This window comes from Amphimedon queenslandica, unplaced genomic scaffold, assembly GCF_000090795.2.
Source record: "Amphimedon queenslandica unplaced genomic scaffold, v1.1 AMPQUscaffold_13515, whole genome shotgun sequence".
NCBI classification, from domain to species: Eukaryota; Metazoa; Porifera; class Demospongiae; order Haplosclerida; family Niphatidae; genus Amphimedon; species Amphimedon queenslandica.
In genome coordinates, this window is record NW_003546249.1 from 233,758 (window position 1) to 241,107 (window position 7,350).

Below are 7,350 nucleotides of genomic sequence, written 5' to 3' on the forward strand. Positions count from 1 at the left end.
TGGCGTGACAGTAAGGTAGGAAGATGGCGTGGCATTGAGAGTACGATGATGTTGTGGCAGTGAGAGGAAGGACATTGTGTGGCAATGAGAGCAGGAAGATGTTGTGGCTGTGAGAGAAGAAACACAGTGTGGCAGTGACAGCAACTAGATGATATGGCAATGAGAGGAGGGAGATAGTTTGGCATAAAGGGTGTGGCATCTCATTAAAGATTGATTTATCTTTTTAAGTGGTGGAATCTGTAAGGTATGTGTAGGAGTAACAGAGTCATCTAAATTCATTGGCCTCTTTCGATTTCTCACATTTTCAGGTCAGTCATTTGGTGGTGTCGATAATTGAGACTGGTACAAGTTTAAAAGCACACATCTTCAAGCTCACTTGCAGAATCACTACTTTCGAATTTATCATCAATGTCAGGATCAGATGCATTTTAATCATTGTAAGCATCCACATAACTGGCAGGAGCAGCTTAGCCATTACCCTTTTTAATAAATTTCCTCTTAAATGGACAACTTAAGTTGGACGTCCTCTTGTGCTCTGTAGAGCCACATTTGGATCTTTTGAGTTGAGGTATCTGTATAAAAATTTTGTGTAGATTCATTTGAACCATAATCATGTTCCATGGAACTCTCTTTCACAAATAGTTTCCTTGCTCAATGTTCAAAGACCTTACGTTGCCTCTTATAGAGTTTTTTTGCATCCTCAGTTGTTTGCCATAGTAGATAATCAATTCTGTCAGAGTTTAGGGTCTTCAGAATGTATGGAACATTACGAGCCACATGAAAGTCCATTTGCTTAAGGATATGCAGAATCCAGTGGTATTCTGGACCACGTTTCGTATAAAGGTACGTCATGCCACCAATTGATGGCGTATATTGTTTGAAACCTGATAATAAAGACGAGCAAGACTCCAATTTTTGGATCCATATCTTAAAAGTACATTATGTGAAGCCTCAACAATAATGGTACCAAGACCGGGATGTATTAACTTACTTAATTAAGATAGAGGCTGCTTCTCGGCACTCTACTCATAAGCATGGGAATGAAAAACAATCAAGTGTGTGACTAGTTTCATATCGTTTCCTACTAAACTTTATATCATTTTTACTTTTACACAAACTACAGCTACACACCACCAATGGATGAAAATCACACTGGCCACCATTCCATTAGTGTATACCATGGTAGTGGTACAATGCAAGATTTACAATTCTTTCTGCCAATGCATTAGCATCCTTGCCATGGCACATTTAAAGAGGTATTGGCCTTCCTAATAAAATGCTCACAAAAACAACCACAATTGCTCGATGCTTTATGCCCTTAGTGCAGTAACAAAACTTCTTCGCCATCATCACATTTCATGCTTTTTTGTTTTTGTTAATATTTCTAATTTCTTAATATGGTTTTGGCAACATGATTGCTACATCATAAGAGATTACATTGCGGAAAATGCTTTGACATGGCATTTCCAGCAGTGCTGTCGCCATCTTGAATGTGGCATTCCACATTCATGCCATCACCTTAAATGAGGCTGAATACATGATCAGTGCCCATATCCTTCTGCAGATATTGAAGAGCCAGGGTACAACACTTCATCACGTAAATCATCCTTACCATTTTGACATTTGTGATAATAGCACAAAAGGGCACTTGTGATATATTTTCTGATAGTATTGGTACAAATGCAAACGAAACTTTCTCTTGTCAGTGAAACTGCATCTGAACAAGTAACTGCCCTGCTCCATGTTTCTAAACCTTGCTGGTTATGTCCTTCATTTCCTTTCTTGCTTCAAGACAATTTCTATCAAAAACATGTTTGACATGAAGATGTATTTTTTTCAGTGTTCGATAGAAAACACAGTATCTAACACACGAAATTGCCTGGGTGTGGCAAAAAGCCTTCATATATTGAGAATGATGCTTCAGCAATAAAGAAAGCCAATTGCATGATACTAGGAACAAGTAGTATCATCAGCAGTCGTGATTGAGGAACTTTCAAAACTAACGTAGCGAGTTCCGCAAGTGGTGCAACGAAAAGTAAATGAAGCTGTTCCCCCGACCCTATTACATCTAACATATAGAAATTTAACTTGCCTGTCACAGCACAGGTTGTATATTTCTTTACCAATTTGACTAGCTGTGCAGACCCTGAAATATAAAAATAATTCGAAAACCTATTTGTTGGTAATAGCTTGGACATTTCAGGAGTGTCCAACTCAATACTGGAATCAACTTCCAATTGAGTAGAGGGAGAAGCTGTTTTACTACCCTCATCTTCACTGCTATTCTGCTCTTTTTTTACTGATTCTTCAGTATCAATCTGTAAGGATACCATAAAAGGTTAAATCAGTAATCAAATGTTTAACAATGTTTAGATATCTGCAAAGCCAATATTAACTGTATCTTATGATAAGTTTTCAGTGATGTATACATGTATGACTGACATGCAATTATTGGGGTTACACACAAGAAACTTACTACTTTAGATGACAATTGTTGACTTCTAATTGAAGAAATGCCTCTTCCTTTTTCTTTTCCTCTCCAGTAAAAAAAATTGCATTCAGTCATAAACATTACTATAAGTTAATTTAAAACAATAATAAAAAAATTAAATAAGGTAGTCTCTGACTCACATATGTGGCCAGTTACAGAGGGACCATTTTGCATATTCTTGTCTGATATTAACTGGTTATGTGTTTTGTAAATGGGGATACTTTAGGAGCCGTTTTTTGGAAAAAATCAAAATTTATTGCTATTTCTGCTTTTAAAAATGGCCAAAACTGAAAATTTTAAGAGAAGTTACTCAAACTTTCTACATAGCATAAATACATCAATGAAGCAACTTTTAGAAGTCGTAAAATAACAAATTTTGCTTGGAATCAGCTCAAATTATCGACAGAAAATAAGAACACACATCAGTGACTTTATGTATAAACATGAAAACTTTAAAACATGACACAGCAAACTGATTATAAAAACTGGTATGACACTTTAGTCAAATTATCCTACACTTTTAGGATTTTATCGCAACTTGACAACCCACTGACATGTCAGGAACAGAGATCCCATGCTTGCTTACGGGCCCGTGTATTGTTCTTTCCTTCCCTGGCCACTTTGTTTAGCCATTTAGGTTAAGACAACCATTGATTTGAACACAAAATGAAAGCAGTTAACTGTGCCTGCATGGATAATTAGTCTGCACCGTGATCTAAAGTCGTCAGACCTCCCTGTTTCCCGGCTTTGTACCTGTCGGTCCCTGCCGGAGCTCCCAGGTCAATGCCCAGACTTCATTGATAGTGGGATTAAATTCCAGCTTATTTTAGCTGTCCAATATGTTGCTTTGTATATTTTATTTTAGAAAAAATTTCTATCCAAACAACAGGGATACAAATAAAACCACAAGGATACATCACATTTGTAGCATAGGCACTGCCTTTGATACCCCACGCACTATTATACAATGATGAATTGTAAAATCTGCCATAAGGTACCTTTTGTCAATTATGGTCACATATGCAACTTGAATGTTCAAGTTTCTTTTAATATTGATAATCAAACAGCTATAGGGGCGAGGCCATGCACCGTAGGTGTCTCATGTAGAAATGGTCTTTGTTTGTACATGGCAACTCACCCACATGTACACCAATTTTTTCTGGGAGTGGAGTATGGGCCTGTGTGGCCAGTACTGGAGATAAAGTGTGGGCTTGGGTGGTAATTATTAGGGGTTACGTGGTGTTTGTACATAAACATAATGCAATTAATTGATTGAATTTAGTATTCAATACTGTACATGTAACAATTGTGTGTGTATGTTTGTGTGTGTCTGTGTGTGGTTTTTTCTGTTCATTATCGTACTTTATTGCAGACATGGGTTCTAGCACTTGGTGCTTCTACTTAAGCACAAATAAGCACAGCTTTCAAGGTACTTAGTGTTGCTTACAAGTACCTTTTCAAGATAAAGTATGTTCTTTGTACATGTACTTGTACTTAACTACTTTTACAAATTAACAAAAGCAGAGCAAAAATTGCTCATAAATAGTGTACATGTACATGTAGTGGTTACACAGTCCTGTAAATTGTAGTAACAGCAGTATACAAGTTTAGTAGCACATTGTGTGATTGTGTGCTAGCTTGAAGAATGCACCAATGTTTCACTTCAAACATTAAGGGTATAATTAGAATATTTACGGAACATAATTTGAAATTAAATCAGAGGCATCCGGTCAGGAATGATGTTACAACAACTATATTATATTTATGATACAACTCATAGACATATTATTATTATGTGAATATTATAGTATAATACTGTATGAACCTATATCACACTACTTCACATCCATATCACTCACTCCATGAAACTGCGCAGCTGCAGAAACAGCTGTACCTATTCAAACTAGTTGTAGTAGGACATGTTCTGAGGTCTGTAACAGTACTTAAGAAGTTTTTACAGCAGTAACAAAGGTATGTCAACATTGTCTAAAACTTGGCATATTTTACACAAGGACTGCAATGTGGTGTTAAAAAATAAGGTCAGACTTGGAAAGAGATTTAAAAGGTGAAGGGTTATTCCTCTTTGTGAGCAGATGTGTCTTATTTGTGTGTTGTAATGTATGTTTGTGACAAACATATGTTATATGAAGCATATACATGTACATATTTAGTATAGCATATATAGCCTGTGTGTTTACATTGCTTGCCGTTGATGATGTTTCTTTCTTACTTTGCTTTAAGGTATTTACAGCTGCAAATGATTTAATGATTCAGCAATAAGGTGTAATAATACTTTCGTAGCATGGTGAATGTCTAAGGATATTGTCTGATTTCATTTGTGGTAACTAAATTAATTTCTAATAAATAATCATTGTAACATTATGTTTTGTTGTAGCTCTTTGATCAGTGGTGCTTTCACACTGGAGGAGGTGCCAGTTTTCAGCTGCACAGGTTTCATATTGTCATAGTCTTAGCAATTGAATACATAGTAAGATAGAATATTGTGAGATTCCATAGTTTTTTATTATTGTGTTATAGAATATGATCCAAGGCTATAATTCTTTTTGATGATTAATATTGATTATCTGATTAACTATGGCCACGGTATGTAAGTTAACTCTATAGATCTACATGTACATAATAATTTAATAAAAGTTATAGTTCTTCGTTGTGCTGCCACTCCTCCTGCCCATGCCTCTGCCTCTTGGCCTGCCTCTCGGAAGATTGTTGTACTACAGTAAAATTGAATAGCAAGGTGATTAATTGGTATCTATATAAACTGCAAATCATAACTAAAATAATCTTACAATATCTCTATTGATTTGGCGTAGCTGCCATATAATGAGCTGCCTCTGCCTTTGCAGAGCAGCAATGTCAAGAGGACCTCCAGCTCCAGCTGAATGGAGTGCTGGAGCAGCATGGGGATGTGGCGGAGGACCTCCAGCCAGCAGTGGAGGACCACCAGCCACTGGTGGCGGACCTCCAGCCAGAGGTGGAGGTCCTCCAGCCAGCAGTGGCAGACCTCCAGCCAGCTGTGCAGGACCTCCATCAACTGGTGGAGGACCACCAGTAACTGGTGGAAGACCACCAGCTACTGGTGGGGGACCACCAGCCACTGGTGGCGGACCTCCAGCCAGCGGTGGAGGACCTCCATCCACTTGTGGAGGACCTCCAGCTACTGGAGGTGGCCGAGGAATTCGTGGTGGTGGTGGTGGTGGCGGGTGTGGTGGTGGAGGCCCTCCAACTACTGGTGGTGGTGGAGGAGGACCTCCATGATGCTCATCATAGTCCATAAACTATAAGAAAACATAATGATAGATAATGTAAGTTTTTAACTGAACTGACTTGCTGCTTTTTCAAAAAAAATTGCTAAGGAACACAGAGAATAAGTTTGTGAGCTGTGAGCGGGAAAATGGCAACTGAACTGAAGCTGAATGTAAACTTAAATAGTTTCAGAACAGGATATAGATCTTAGTAATGACAATAATGATAATAATGATTAAATAATTATTAATTATTCTAAAAAATAATACATAAATTTCAACCCTACTTTGCAGAATATGCTAATATTCAGACTACAATAAAAACATGGGCGGTTGCAGAAATTTGGTTTGACCTGGGCATCAATAATTAGTGGGTGTGAAGTGGGTGTGGTTTCATACAATTTTGCGAGGAAAAATGGAGAATACTGATCTATAACTTCATTGAGATGGTTTCTTAGCATAAAACAACAAAGAAGCCTATTGAACTACCACAGTGTACACTGGATGCCCACACCAGAATCATGAATATAATTATTGGTCAAAAAGTCAACCTGGGCATTGCCCCCTAATGCCCAGGCCTGCAATCGCCTATGAATATAAATTAATGAATTTAAATTATTTATGCCTCTGTACTTAGTGATTGCCTTAATACATTGCTATGAGTATGATGTAATTTAAGTATTCTGATAAATAAAAATCAGAATTTTTACCTAGCATTGATTGAATAAATTACTGTCATCACAAGCGAAAATTCTAAAATACGATGATTAGTTTGCTATTGCATTCTTTAATTTTTGTGATGCATTACCATAAAAATTAATAAAATTAAAATATTAATGTACACTTGTTCGTTTGATTTCATGTCTTTAGTATATATACATTTTTAAAATTTTGATCTGATTATGTTACATTGTTAGAAATTGTCAGTAGGGCCAACTCGCACACTTGCGTAGGCTGGAACTAAGCAGTTGTGTTGTCATTCTTTCATTAAACTTTGTCATGTTAAAGGAATCAGTAATCCTTCATTAAATGCTGCAAAGTAGGGTTGAAATTTATGTATTATTTTATTAATTAACTTTTATTATTATTAATTGAACAATTAATTATTATTATGGTTGAACTCACCCCCTTGTTTCTTTTATTTTTTGACAACCCTACATTTTCTTATTTAATAGAAATTTTTTTTATTCACTTATTACTTGTTGTAGTAGGACATGTTCTGAGGTCTGTAACAGTACTTAAGAAGTTTTTACAGCAGTAACAAAGGTATGTCAACATTTTCTAAAACTTGGCCTTCGATATAAATATAAAATTTAGTTACTTCTATTTTTTAAAATAATCCTATCAAGTATATCAAGTCACTGTATAATTGCAGGTAATTATGACCACAAAAACACCAGGATTTCCTAAGGAGTCATTGTAGAGTTTGTTCCAAAGGATTGGGCGAGATTAAGTATACAACAATTAAATATGAGCATATTTTGAAGTTCTGAGGTATAAACCCAACAATGACAGTAGTGATGTACATCCCGAGTCCTTTTGTAATAGCTGTTACTCAGCATCTAAGAGGCAAATGTCATCTTCATCTCCATCTGT

At 36.4% G+C, this 7,350-nt stretch overlaps 1 long non-coding RNA gene across 1 annotated transcript; it reads left to right on the forward strand.

Moving 5' to 3' along the window:
- Positions 1-4,524: 4,524 nt before the first annotated feature.
- Positions 4,525-5,094, forward strand: LOC109585026 (uncharacterized). Its single transcript, XR_002186276.1, has 3 exons — positions 4,525-4,556; positions 4,887-4,979; positions 5,030-5,094. It is a non-coding gene; the product is annotated as an uncharacterized LOC109585026 (long non-coding RNA).
- Positions 5,095-7,350: the final 2,256 nt, after the last annotated feature.